Below are 14,259 nucleotides of genomic sequence, written 5' to 3'. Positions count from 1 at the left end.
GGGGTGGGACCTTGGAGGAAGGGGTGGAGTGGGGGCAGGGCCTGGGGCAGAGCCAGGGGTTGAGCACCCCTTGGCACTTTGGAAAGTCGGTGCCTGTGCTCCCAGGCCTCCCTGCTTGGAGAGCTTTCCTCACTCTTGTCAGACCCTTCCACAGTTTACTGAGGTTCCTTTGTCTCCACTCCCTTTCCCTTAACTGTAGGCTCCTGCTGCTCTTTATAGGACATTAACCCTGATCTCTACCATGTGTGGCTCATTCTGTAATCAGGGGCGAGTCACCCTGTTACGTGCAGTAATTAGCTTAGTTTTATAGTGTCTGTAATAAAGCACACTAATACACTAGATGATCATCAAGAAATAAACTTGCAACTTTTCAGATGGTGCACAGTGCAATGGCCTTGCTCTGATCAGAAGAGGAAGCCTCTGGTTTTAGGATAGGAATAATGGAATTGCACTTTGCAGGATGTGACAGTGTAGGTTTTCAATAGCATGAGAATAGCCAGGTTTTAGTGAAAGGAAAGGTATATAATTCAGTGAAAAGTCTGAAATGATGAAGTCACTATTTAATAGCTTTATTATATCAGCTAAAAAATTTTTCACATAAACATAGAGTAATACTGACCTGAGTTATAATGTGCTCACTCCCTTTTGATATGTGGTAATATTTTACCATATTCAGTTTGATTATATATTTGCTTTCGTTTATCAACCAAAATTTCCATTTCTGTTAGTTTTTTACATTACTCTAGCTCTTCTCCATGCAGTAGGACTTACAGTGCCTTAGTAAAGACCATTCCAAGTTGTCATTCAGGAAAGGTGGTCCTGTAAGGTTTCTGGCCAGAGCAAATTAATGAAAATACTAATCTAGTTTTTACACTGGAAAGACCTTCCTGTAGGATTTATCAAAAACTGTAGTTATTCTGCACCACTAGACTTCTTTCAGAAACTATATTCCATCTTCCCTTTTAAACGGGTCATGTGTTTACATTCTAGTTCGTAGTCTACTTGGGCAGAATTGGAAAGCGCAGACTGGTGCTACAACCAAACCAGTCACTAACCCTCAGGCATACTGCCAAAGTTGCTGTGCCCAATAACTTTGATATATATAGGCGTTCTTTTTTTAATTTTTCTCTGTGATGCAGTGGATTTGATATTTCATACAGTGCACCCTCTGCCTACAAACAGGATTTATAAACCTGCTTCCCTACCAAAAAATGACAATGATTGTTACCAAAATATATTTCTTTATTGTACCTATACTTGCAACACAGCAGCCTGGAAGTCAGCTTAAACCAGTCTTTGGGCTATCTAAACCAGTCTTTGGGCTATGTGACTGTTTTCTCTTTCAGCCCACCTATCAACCACCTATTTCTTCCTGGTTATCAGTAATGACAGACAGGATGGGGCATAGTTACAGAAATAGCTCATAGATGACTGTGTATTAAATTCTTTTAAACTATAATTAGTGAATGAAGCATAAATGTTGCTAAATTGGTATATTCTGTCTTGACTCGCCCATATCACTAATGTTGTGAATATGCTGAAAATGGGAATGGTAGATAGACACTGACTGAACATTGGTTAATCTAGACACAGTTTACCCTTAAAGCTTTTAACTTGTTTTGTGACAGCTGGGGCTGTTGCGTGAATAGCAGTTATGAACAAAAGTCACCAAAGCTTCAAATTTAATCTAAAATTATCTAGAATTAATTGTAAGCAATTTACATGTCAGAGTTTTCAAACTTTTTCATAGTGTGGACCACTACTTAATACATTTTCAGTTTTTCCATTTTCAATCTCATAACAGCTGTATGGTAATTGCAATAGTTGCTTAAATGGAAAATTAATATGTGCAAAGTATTTAACACTTTAGCTGTCTTAATGTGCCTGAGAAGTTGAACATTTCAAAACTATTCATTTTTTTAGAACATGTTTTGAGATCTCAAATCTCTTCCATAAGATGACTTCTTCTGTAAGTGACTCTCTGTCAACCCTGTCCAGTCCGTGTCAGTGGTTCAGATGTTCACTGGGATTTCTTTTGGTGATTAGGCAAACTGTATCGGTACTTGCACGGATTTGCCTGCAAGAAAATCAGTTATTGCAGGATTCTGAAGAAGAATGGACACTGCTGGACAGTGTTTAGTTCCAACAGGTTTTCCAAACTGATTTGAGATTGATGACTATGGTGACTTCACAATCACTTAACAAAATCAAAACTTGACTTAAAATTTAGAAATTTTAATATTAATCTCTAAAATAATTAATGATGTCTTGATAAACCTATTTGGTCATCTGCAGGCAAATTTCACTTCTCGTTTTCTTCCTACGGTCTCTTCAGTAGAGAACTTCTATAAGTGGTCTCTGTAGCCCTTTTGGAGGTAATATCATGCCATTGAAGATTGAATATAGTCAGTAATTGGTCAGTAATAAGGCTGATTTGAGTTTTTACTGAGATACCCATCTGAAGGGCTTCATTTTCTGTAACGTCCAAATGTAATTAAGGGGTTTTGATGGAGCAAATAGTGCTTAGCACTATTATGAATTATTTTTTTCACTTTTTTTGGTCTTCATTCTAGTTTCTGTGATTTGTGGAGGTTGATTTAGCATAAAACACTATTACAAAGGTGTTTAATTAGGAGACAGTTTACTCCTGATGCTTATTCTTATGTGACCACGTTGTCAATCACCCCTCTAATTGGTAAGTCTGTTCATATGAATAAAGCTATAGTCAGTATTGTCAAAGAAGTGGTTAAAACAGCAGATGACTTCATACACACCCAGTTGATCTGAAAGGCTTCAGTTTAATTTCTTAAGAATGATCTGCTTGGATAAAGCTCTTCACCTGACTACTAGTGATTATCTACTAAGTAGTCTGAGTAGAAGTATCAATTTTGAAACTCTTGATTTTGGATAGGACTATAGTGTGTACTTTTACATGTGAATGCCTCATAAATATTTCCCAAGAGCAATTTGTTTTTCTAATTAGCTTGAACAGCCTCTGCTTTACATAGTGCTTCAAGCAGTTTTCAATAAATCAATTCAATCACGCAGCTGTTGTTTGAAACTTTTCCTTAAGTTACTGTAATTCTGAATAGAGACCCAGAAATGCTCACTAATTAGTACACTTAATCATACCTTGTACAATATGCACCACAAAATGGAATATTTATTCTCAGAACTTCACAGGAAAACTAGGCAGTAGGAACTTGACAATCTACATTTTTTCCTTCTGCTTTGAAAACAGTTTGCTGTTCTTGCATGATGCACATGGCAGTGTGCTCATGTACAGGGAAGATGTGTCTGCAGGCTCAGTTTTTACTGGCTGGTCATAATGTTACAAAAATTCTCATTTTGACCTGGAACTTTCCATGCTTGGTCTTGGATGTGTGTTTTGAAGGAGAATTAAAACTGAAAAACTGGCTGTAGCAATTATCTTTTCTGAATGAAGGAAAAGAAAATATTTCAACTTTTAAAAGGAATTTAAGACTTCTTGTGTACACTGATAGTTCTAAAGGATGAACTTTTAAAATTACAAACTTCACAAGTGACTAGACCTTCGTATGTACGAGAATTGAATACATTTTTAAAATGATGTAGTTGTAAACAGTTGTAACATCGCTTTGTTATTTTGTGTATATAGTAAGTGGTAGAGTCGAAAACCTGTGGATTTATGAAGAGAGCATCACAGATGGCTTCTTTCTTTTCCTTTTTAAAAAATGTAAAGGAGGAAAAAGTAAAACGTAACTTATCTTAATGTACTATTAGAGATGCAACATAAACTTTGGAATTGGAAAATTAAATGTTCCAATAACAATGTGATCTTGTCCAACAATTACAGTAAAGAATAGCAACAGCTGTGAAGCAGGTTTCAAACTGGAAATCTCCAGATTAGAATAAATAAAAGGTTTTTTAAAATTTTAAACACTTCATGTTTAACTTTAATATTAACTATAAAATAAAAAAAGCAATATTTATGCATAGGTTTTCTTTTCCAGGAGGTGATTTACAATGATTACTGATCCTGATGGTCCACTGAAAACTCTTCTCTGCTTGAATGTGTGTTAAGGACAAGTAAGTGACTGCTTTTAAATCCTGGCTATATCCAGCTGAAAAATGACTCCTCCTTCCTCATTTAAAGCTATTAAATTCAAGTGTAACTACAAAGACCATAAAAGTTGTATTCACAGTATTTAACCACTTGACTGCTGCCAGAAAGTGTCCTCTAAGTGCAATTTCCTATAGAATCTTATCCAAATAAATAGAACATCATCTGTATCTATGGCTATCCAAAACTATACAAATTGTTTTCTGTTATATGAATAATGTTTTTAGTCAGTGTCATTGGAAAACTGTGGTGCTATTATTTACCCATACTTGTTTTCAAAGGAAGTGGATAACAAGGAATGAAATTTCTTAATGGACTTCCCAATGGTTCTCTCTATATTAGATTATTAAATCAAAGTTGAAAGAGGTGACTTATGAGATTGTGGGTTGTTTTTTTTAAACAAACTGAAATCTTACAATTTAGATATTAATGGGCTAGTCTGAGTTATATCATGGTTTTTTAGAGAGTGAATTGTTTAATATTTTTATTGGTATAAAAATTAAAAATAAGATGGTCTTCCTAGAGATTGGATGAAAAGTATCCATGTGATTCTTCATAATTGGCCATAACGGGAATGGTGATAGCCTTGCTGTGCCTTCTTCACTCTGAATTTTTTAAATGTTAGAACAGTCTACTTACTATAACACTATATGCTACAAATCCATATTTCCAGTAAAGTGTTTATAGATGGATAAGAATTTTAAAATTAATATTAAAGTTGCAATTTTGTGTGCATAAGTAACCACTTTCCTGCACAAGTTAAACCTTTATAACAAAGCCATTTACAATTTTTTGGCTTGAAAATATGTTCCTCAGTAGTTATTGTAAGTTGCATGACTACAAAATAAATAAATAAATAAAGCTGAAACTACCAAGCACAACATTTTTGTACTCCTGTTCATTGAAAACTACCATGTTGTTTTAACCTTTTAATTTCTGTATATCATATTGCTTTTGGGGGTGCAGGGGTGCTATTCTGTTAATTGTATTGTAAATGTACTATGCACGAAGTTAGGGAAAGTTATCTTATATGTTTTAGTAATATATTTAATGAAATGTTTCTTAATTCTAACAAACCATAAGCCAAAGAATGTTCAAGCCTGGTGGTTTTTTGAAAAATGGCCCACTGAAGGCAATGGGGTTGCACAGGTGCAACTGAGGGAAGAATTTTCCCTGTGGAATCCTACTGGTTAGCACTACTGAAGCATGCGCCAGAAAGAAGCTATCACGTTTTAGCTCACAGGTTGAGTTTACAGGACTGGCCGGCACTTGCAAACTTTATTTTACTAGTAAACTGAGGAAGTTTTGATTTCTGTTCAGAGACACAAATTTGGAACTCACAATGTCATTTTTTCAGAGACACTTTTCCAAGTAGTGCCTCACTTCAATAAAATATCCAGTTTCTTTTTAGAAAAACATGAAGCACCTGTAGTAATTGAACCTTCATATTTGTTGGATAAACAGCATTATTGCTGTGTTTTTAATTTGTGATTTTAACATTAATAACTCACTGGATAATTGGTTCTGTTGCTAAGGTCTCTTGTAGCTTGAGGAATAGTGCAGGGTAGCTATTAAGAGTTTGCATGGTAGGTCCCTATACAGCCTCTGTGGGCTTGCTTGGTTAAGAAACTGCAAAGCCTTCTTAGGCATTACATGTTTTTCCAAGCCTCCTTAGGGGTGATGGTAATATTGGTAGGGAAAGAAAAAGTCATACACAGGCGATTGATTCAGGCTTATGTCTGGAGAAGTTGCCACAATCTTTATGGCCCCCAAATAATTGATAGATATGCTATAATAAGGAGGTGGGGAGCTCTGCTTAAACAATTCTCTGCTCTTCTTTCTTCCTCCCCCCAATAACCCAAGCATTGTAGCTTAAGAAAAAATCCTCCCTTTTTAAAACTACCCGAATAGACATAGTGTTACATACTCTAATTCTTTAGGTTTTTCAGATAACATATAAAGTCTGTATATTTTTCTATTTAATTAAATTACTAGCTTTCATTTTTAGCAACATGGGTATATGCTACTTTAAGTAATACTGAAATCAAATGATATTTCTAGTATAAATTCTAAATTGCTAAATTCAATCCTGTTAGCATGTCACGTTCTAAACTGCATCACACTGAAATTTCACATTTTATATCCAGGCTATGTTCAGCAATTTAAAATATTTTAAACTGTTTTGGTAGCTTCTTTTAAATTAAGAAATGTGCACTGTGCTTCTGACATGTTTGTTGTGCCCACACCCTTCCTGAGCTATCCTCAACCCTTTATCTTATTTTAAGCACTTCCTCTCTCTTTCCATAGCAGCTTCTAGCATTGCAGCGGTATGTTTCTGCCTTGGAATGCAGTTGCTGGGAGAACAGCACCAAACCTAGTGTGTATATGTGTCACCTGCTCAACAACACTTGATTCTTTCGTAGCTATGTGGGTTATAGACCTAGGACTTTATGAGTGTGAGTGTTGAGTGTAACCTTCAGATAACTCTAATCCTAGATTTTTGCATGATCATACTGTTTACATAAATTACTTTTTAAAATTTGAAGCTTCTTTTTTTTCAGATGAGCTGAACTAACTTCCTAACATTTTTTTTAATCTGCAATTTAGCTGAAGTAAATACTACTCATGCAGGTATTTGATGATATTCTGCCATCTAGTGGCAATTGGACAACTCATCATTTGTTTTTCTTGGGCACATATAAGTTGTCACTGTTTTAAATGTATTATATTTTATGAATGTACCATAAACGAACATCTGGTTTAAAAAAGGATGACTTTCCTCATGTTTGCTTTTCCACAGTCGTCAAACATTGGGATTTGCCTCCACTAATTTGACATGGTATGTCAAATAGGTAGTTATAAACTACAGTAACTCCTCGCTTAACGTTGTAATTATGTTCCTGTAAAATGCGTGTTTAAGCGAAACAATGTTAAGCGAATCCAGTTTCCCCATAGGAATTAATGTAAATAGTGGGGGGTTAGGTTCCAGGGAAATTTTTTTCACCATACAAAAGATTATATTATACACTTATACACAGTATAAGTTTTAAACAAATAATTTAATACTGTACACAGCAATGATGATTGCGAAGCTTGGTTGAGATGATGAAGTCGGAGCGTGGAAGCGGGTGGGATATTTCCCAGGGAATGCCTTACTGCTAAATGATGAACTAGAACTCAGCTGAGCCCTCAAGGGTTAACACATTGTTGTTAATGTAGCCTCATACTGTACAAAGCAGCATAAATGGAGGGAGGGGAGACAGCATGGCAGACAGAGACACACACCCTGTGTTTGAGAGAGAGAGAGATGCGCATTGCCCCTTTAAGTATGCTGACCCCACTCTAAGTACACTGCCTTTTTAGATCAGAAAGTTGAATCAGCAGCTGCTACTAGCAAGCTCCCTCCTTCTTGAGCCCTGTTGTGCCCCCCCTCCCCCCCCACACAGCAAGCAGGAGGCTCCTGAGACAACTTTAAGTGAGAAGTTACTGTATTTTGAATCAGAATTTGGAGCATAAATGTTTCCTGGCTTATTGTCAGTGGAGTCTTTGGCTACATTTGTATGTTTAGACATCTTTTGAGAATAGTTTTATTTTGAGCTATACTACATTTGTATTGATCTTTTTTCACTGCCCTTTAATTTTTTTAAATACTGTACTAATCTGCTATCTAGTTTTGAAGTAATCCCTTTCCAGTCAAAACTAATGCATCAATTGGTGGTGGTGTTTGTAAATATTACTTTACTATATTATTTTATAAGTGTGTTAAACAGTGTGGTAGTGTTCATATTAACACATGGAGAGTGTGTGTGTAAACAGATGTATATATTTTTTAACTTTACAGTGAGTTCACAGCAATCCAGAGTGTGCTCCTGGTTTGAGCCAAGTAGTTCTCTGTTCTGAGCAGCAATCATTAGAGATCTGCCTTGCTGTGTGAAGAATGACCTTTTGAACTCTCCATCCACAACCAACATCCTAACATAATAGCAACTGCTCCACACAATAATTTTGTTGTGTATCCCTGTCCTCTCAATTTAGCTAGCAAGAGCGAGAACAGACAGTGTTGTGGTTTTCCAGAAGCAAAAAGCAAAAGACAAGTCAGTCAAGGTTAGTACATCAGAAGCAATCCACCCACTTTTTTTTTTTTTTTTTGGCCTCTTGTCCCGGAAGCATTTAGTGTAGTCTCATGATGACTCAGTTCTTGGTTCCCATTCTATCTTTTCTCTTTCATCTCCTAAATCTTAAGAAAAAATCCAGTTGCAAGAGAATAAGAAGTGTGGATGATGTTAGGGGTAGGGTATGGTGTGTGAAAAGGGAGAGGAAGGGCATCAAGGAGAAATCCCTAGCTGCAGGGACTTCACAGCTAGTCTCTCCCAGGTCTCTGTCCCCCTTCATTTCCAATAGTGTTGACTTTGCAGCCATACCATAAACCTCCTGCAGCTTTGATCCTTCAGCCCTAGAAACCTTTGTATCAGTGGCTTGCACTTGTGTGAAAACTGGACTGCTGGTGGATTGGCTCAACACAAATAGTGGTTCTTGGCAAATGGAGTCTTCAGACCCATTTTTTCCCCAGGAGATTTGCCAGCATCTGGGCTCTGTGATTTGATAGAATAGTTTGCGTCCAGCCAGTTGGCATAACTATCCTGTTTCTGCTCCTGATCCTTTGACACCAATTCTTGTAACATACATTCTTGTAGCACTGGGACAGAGAACTGAATTTTTGCTTCCCACCCCACCCCTAATTTGGAAAATCCTGAAAAAAGGATAGACGTGGAGACAACCTTTCTGACCTGAAGTGGGCCTGCCCTCCTTGATTCTAGTACATAATGAGCCTAACTGTGCCACATTTCTATTGGACTGGATCTCCTCTCTCAGCTACAATCCTGTCCTTCAACCTAGAACACTTTGGTTTTAGCAGCATTTGGACAGAGCAGTGCAGATGTGTAACCAAAGTTTTTTCCAAGGAGGTTATTGTTTGTGTAACATAGCAGGGTATGGTTGATGTCTCGCTCCTTTTCTCAGTTTTAACACACTTTACTTCCCCTCTTTGAAAAAGAAAGAGGTGAATATGTAATCCATCTTTGTTCAGCATTCTTGGAATTTCACAAAGGTGTTTTGCCCAAGTTGTGTCCAGATCTTTGTTGCAGCAGAAGTAACATTGAGTTCTGAAATGTTTACCTACCTTCAATTCATAGCTTTAAAAAGCTACGTTTGTCAGTTTTGAAGGTTATAACAAGAGACGTTAGGTCATCAAGGTTACAGTGGCATGTTGTTGGTTTAAGGATTGTACTCTATTAACCTCTGAACAAGCCAAATTGCTGCATATAAAGTTCCATTTTGGAAGAGACATGGAAACTTCCTGGGCTCAGAGCGAGGAAGCATCACCTTCTTTAAATTCATATGGACCTAGTTATTGCTTCACAGCTTTTTCTGCATTACCATTTTAATTTGTCCTTGACTGCTGACAGTTGTTGGCCATACAGCAATGGAAAATTTGGGACATACAGCAAAGGACAATTACTTAATGGTCTTTCTGTTTTTTGTAGTTTTCACTTCTCCCATCCTACGTCCCTCCTAGGTCCCCCTCAGGAAGTGTCATTTGATTTTTTTTTTTCCCTTTTATCTTCTTTATTCCTTTGCTCTGAAAGTCTCTCACTGGAAATGAAATGGGAAAATTGACTTATATTCTGGCATTGATTGAGAGATCTTTTACCTCTTTGGTGCTTTGAGATGGAGCCATAATGCTGACTGTAATGACTGTTTCTGGACAGGATGGAAAAAGGGAGGACTACAAGGGCTTGTCTTCACTGCCGGGGTAAGTCGACCTAAGTTACGCTACTCCAGCTATGTGACTAATGTAGCTGGAGTCAGCATAGCTTAGGTCGACCTACCCTGGTGTCTTCACTGTGCTGCGTGGACGGGAGACTCTCTCTGGTCGACAGGCCTCAATCTTCTCAGGGAGCTGGAGTACTGGGGTTGACCGGAGAGCACTCTGCCATCAATTTAGTGGGTCTTCACTAGACCCGCTAAATAGACACCCACTGCATCGATTGCAGCAGCATCAATCTCCCCAGTAGTGAAGACAAGCCCCAAGAAACAGCATTACCAGTAAGTAATTTTCAGTTCTATAACAAATAAAGACATGGGATGAAATCCTGATCCATTGAAGTAAAATGCAAATTTTCATTCATGGTTCCTGTCCTTGAAGAACATAGTCAAAACAAATAAGATTAAAGAACAAAATGTGGGTTCTTAGGGTCTATAGTACTTAGAGTACGCAGAAGTTTTAACTGTAGCGGGGCTCATGTGAGTGCTTTAAAAATAGCTGTGTAGATGGCACTGTGAAGTTGTGGCTCAGATTCTGAAGCCGGGGTGTGGGAGGATTCTGAGGCTGAGCTCCAGCCTGAGCTGTAACTTCAAAGCGCTGTCTATTTTTAGAGCGGTAGCCCAAGCCCCACTAGCCTTAGTCTGTCGACCCAGGCTTCCCTGGGCTTTGTAGACATGTCCTTAGTGGTTTGTGTTTCTGATATATGTGCTCTTTAACATTGCCATCCTTCTGCATGTAAACCTTACCATTCTTCTGTGTATGTTGGTAGTAATGTAATTTCTTGTCATATCTTGTGCAATGCGAATAGTGCCTATACAATGAGAATGTTTTGGCTAAATAATATGGCCATGAACTACAATATTTACTGACTTCATTCTGATATAATACATGATGTTGGACTGGGAACTCAATAGTGAACACAGTTCATTATGCTATAGGTGCAATTTCAGTAATACAAGCTTTAAATCAAATAAATGTATTGATTTGAGGCGCACAAAACTGCACAGATCCAAACTGTCTTGCAAGAGTTAGTGAAATGACTCCATTTCTTTAAGCAGACTTTGGTTTGACCTTTGCTGGAAGAGAAATATGCCAGAAAGTAAAGCCAGTCCAAAGAAAGGAATAGATGTTGAGGTAGATGTTTTATTTGCCCTCGAGGCTAGAAGCAGGATACCAGATATAACATGAAATATTGGCTTTAATAGTTTGTCCTGTTTTGATACTTGAATAAAATAATTGATTCAGAGATCTGACACTATGGGGTAAAATTTGAAAGAGATACACAAATTTTACTGTGCCATTTCCATTAAATCACCAGAAGTTATACTAAACCCCTTACCCTAATGCTTCTCCTCCCGCCATGTGACACTTTCCATCTAAAAGTTTCCTTTGCAGAACAGAAATGTGAGAGGACCCAAAGGATGCATAGAAACCTATTATTGTTGGAGGATAGACAATTAACTGTTAAACACTCACTTTGATGGTATATGCTAATTCTCCTTCAAGTGACTGTGCTTATATACATTCCACTGCCGGTGTTTGTGTGTCCAGTGCACTTGAGTTAGAGACTTTTGCTTGCAGTGTCAATAGATGGTGCATGTGCCCCAGTGCTGTCACTCAAAGGCATAAAAGGGATGTGGTGGTTGCCTCCCTCTCAGTTCATTCTCATTGCCTGTGGTGAGAGTTGGAGCTCCCTGTAGCATTTGCTTCGGATAGCCCGATTTCAGAACTTTATAGTTCGTATATAGTTATTATTTAGTGGTAGTAACTTAATTTAGTTCTTTGAGTAGATGCAGCTGTGTATTCCATGTGAGTGTGTGCATGCACCAGAGCCAGAGAACTTTTGCCTAGAAGTAACCATAGGGGTAGCACTCATGCCCTACGACCATAGCTCCTTCCTGGGCCGTAGAAGGGCAGTACCACCCTAACCCCCTGAGTTCCTTCTCACCACCTGTGGCTAGAGTCAGAGCTCTGTGTGGCATCTTCACCTCACACTTTCTCTGTTTTCTGAGAACTTTTCTTGTATATCGTAGTAGTACCTTAGGTTTAGTTTGTGGTAGTAGAGTGACTGGATGCCCTGTGTGATGCCTTCACCAGAGTTCAAGCATTGTCTGTCATGTATGGTGGCTATCCCCAACAGCAATCCCCACACAAGATGCTACTTGTGTCTTGGTGAGGGACACATTAAGGAGAGGTGCTCCATGTGCAAGTCGTTCCCCAAGAGGACTCAGGTGGGAAGAGACTTGGGGTTGAAGCAGTACCTTCTGGAGCAGGCCTTGAGGCCTGCTTTGGCACCTAAGCCCTCTGATCAGCAGTTGTCTTCGGATCCACAAGTGATGCCACCCTGTGCTTGGACTCTGATGTTTCCCCCAAGAGGAAGAGGAGTTGTTCACCCTCCTCTAGTGCGATGAAGAAGAGGTCCCATAAAATGAGTCAGGACCATTCCAGGGCTTGGGGAGACTCCTCTTCCTCTTCTAGGAGGAGTGCTGACTGGCACCATTCTTCATCCGGCATGCAGGATGGAGCAGGTCTGTCCAACCGCTCCTCAGTACCACGCCGAGAGCAATGAGGGCCCGTATTGTCAACTCTGGTGTCTCCTGAGTCCGGTACCTGTGATGTCGGCACCAGCATCAACCGTATCCATGCTGATGGCATATGAGGCAGCATCAGACCTGCTTTTTCTCTCGATCCTGGACTATCTGTTTCTTCAGGAGTTCTCTGATGCTATGCCTTCTACTGACTCATCCTCTGTTGTGCCATTGGCACCTTCTGACCATGTTGCAAAGCCAATGGCTCTGTCAGCACTGCAGCTCACACCACCTGGTCTGCAGACTATGGAGCTGAGGCTAGACCTGGCACTGAAAACCCCCTCAGTCCTGGTGCATACTTCAGCACAGGCATTGTTTTGGTGACAGATCCATCATAGAGTTTGGTACCAGCCTCGGTGCTGATGCCTCTCCTGGTACTGGGTAGGAGTGTGTCTCATTCAGTGCCTCTTGTGCAACTCCCCACTTCTCTTTGGCATTAATGCCGCCCCCTTATTGAGGTTCAGAGAAGTCTAAGTAGTTGTTTGCCCCATCAGGGCTGACTCTCTTTGTCACCAGAGAACTTTGGTTTTCCTCAAGATCCAGGTCAGGGTCATCGTTCTGGTCCGATAAGCACCAGATCCTCGGATCACTCTTGGTGCTGAAATTGGCATCTGTCCCACAGTTGGGACAAGGGCTTTTGGCCCTGTGCCTACAGGCTACTCTTGCTTTATCCATGTACCCTGTGGCCTCCTTGGAATCCCTGGGATGCTTCTCTGTCCCTGACGTCCTGCTTCTCGACCCACTCCAGAGTAAGATCACTGGTCCCAACGGTGACCCCCCCTCCCACTCCCACACCATGTCAACTGCAAGTAACCACTGAGTCCCTTCCTCTTGGACTTACGGTTTTTTTCCCAATCGACCATGTGGTGCAAAACGCCGCTTTGTCCACCCTGGTGAATATACTGTGCCCAAATCTTTCTCTCCCTCAGTGCCCAAGTACTTTAAGGTGCATCAGGACCTCTTGAGACATATGGCAACTACCAGGAGGAATTCCTGCAGGAAAATACACACACACACACTGCTGGATATTCTCCAACCATCAGCTCCAGGGGGATTAACTCTCCTGATAAATGAGGCTCTCCTGGAGCCTGCAAAAGCCCTGTAGAATACCCAAATGTCATTGTCCCCTACACCAAAGCATTGGGAGAAATTATACTTCATTCCCAGGCAAGGGTTGGAGGGTTTCTACTCACACTCAGCCCCCGAACTCCCTGGAAGTGACTACAGCAAAACCAAATGCTGAAAAGGGCAGATATAAATCCACCCTGAAGGACAAAGAATCCAAAAGAATGGTCTAAATGGGGAGGAAGATTTATACCTCCTCTTCTCTGCAAATATGCCTTGCTAACGAACTAGCAGATGTTGCTCTCAATATGACTGTCAATTGATAGGCCATGTCTAAATTCGCAGATAGGATGCCAGAACCCTCTAGGGAAGTGTTTATGGCATTCATTTTGGAAGGCCATATGATAGCCAAGACCTCATTGCAGTCAGCTCTGCATGTGGCAGAACTTGTGACCAGAATTATGGTATTGGCTGTGACCATGAGGAGAGCATAGCTGCAGAATTTGGGCATTGCGCCCAATATGCAGCAGACTATTGAGGACTTCAGGTTTGATGGCTGGGTTTTGTTTTCAGAAAATACTGATAAGACCTTGCATTCTTTTAAAGACTCAGGAGCTACTTTGCATGCTTTAGGAGTATATGCTCTGGCCATAAATAGATGCCACTCTAGCAGTCAGCAG

At 39.7% G+C, this 14,259-nt stretch overlaps 1 protein-coding gene across 16 annotated transcripts in view; it reads left to right on the top strand.

The window, feature by feature from the left end:
• NCOA3 (nuclear receptor coactivator 3) overlaps nt 1-14,259 on the top strand; it is a 170,185-nt gene that overhangs the window by 106,564 nt on the left and 49,362 nt on the right. For all 16 annotated transcript variants that reach the window (XM_078848171.1, XM_078848167.1, XM_078848168.1 and 13 more), the window contains one exon: nt 3,993-4,068. The gene's annotated coding sequence lies outside the window, so the exon portion shown is untranslated. The remainder of the gene's footprint in view (nt 1-3,992; nt 4,069-14,259) is intronic.

The sequence above is a fragment of the Lepidochelys kempii genome, chromosome 13 (assembly GCF_965140285.1).
Source record: "Lepidochelys kempii isolate rLepKem1 chromosome 13, rLepKem1.hap1, whole genome shotgun sequence".
NCBI lineage: Eukaryota > Metazoa > Chordata > Testudines > Cheloniidae > Lepidochelys > Lepidochelys kempii.
Note: the sequence above shows the minus strand (reverse complement) of the source record. Positions and strands in the feature narration are given on the sequence as shown.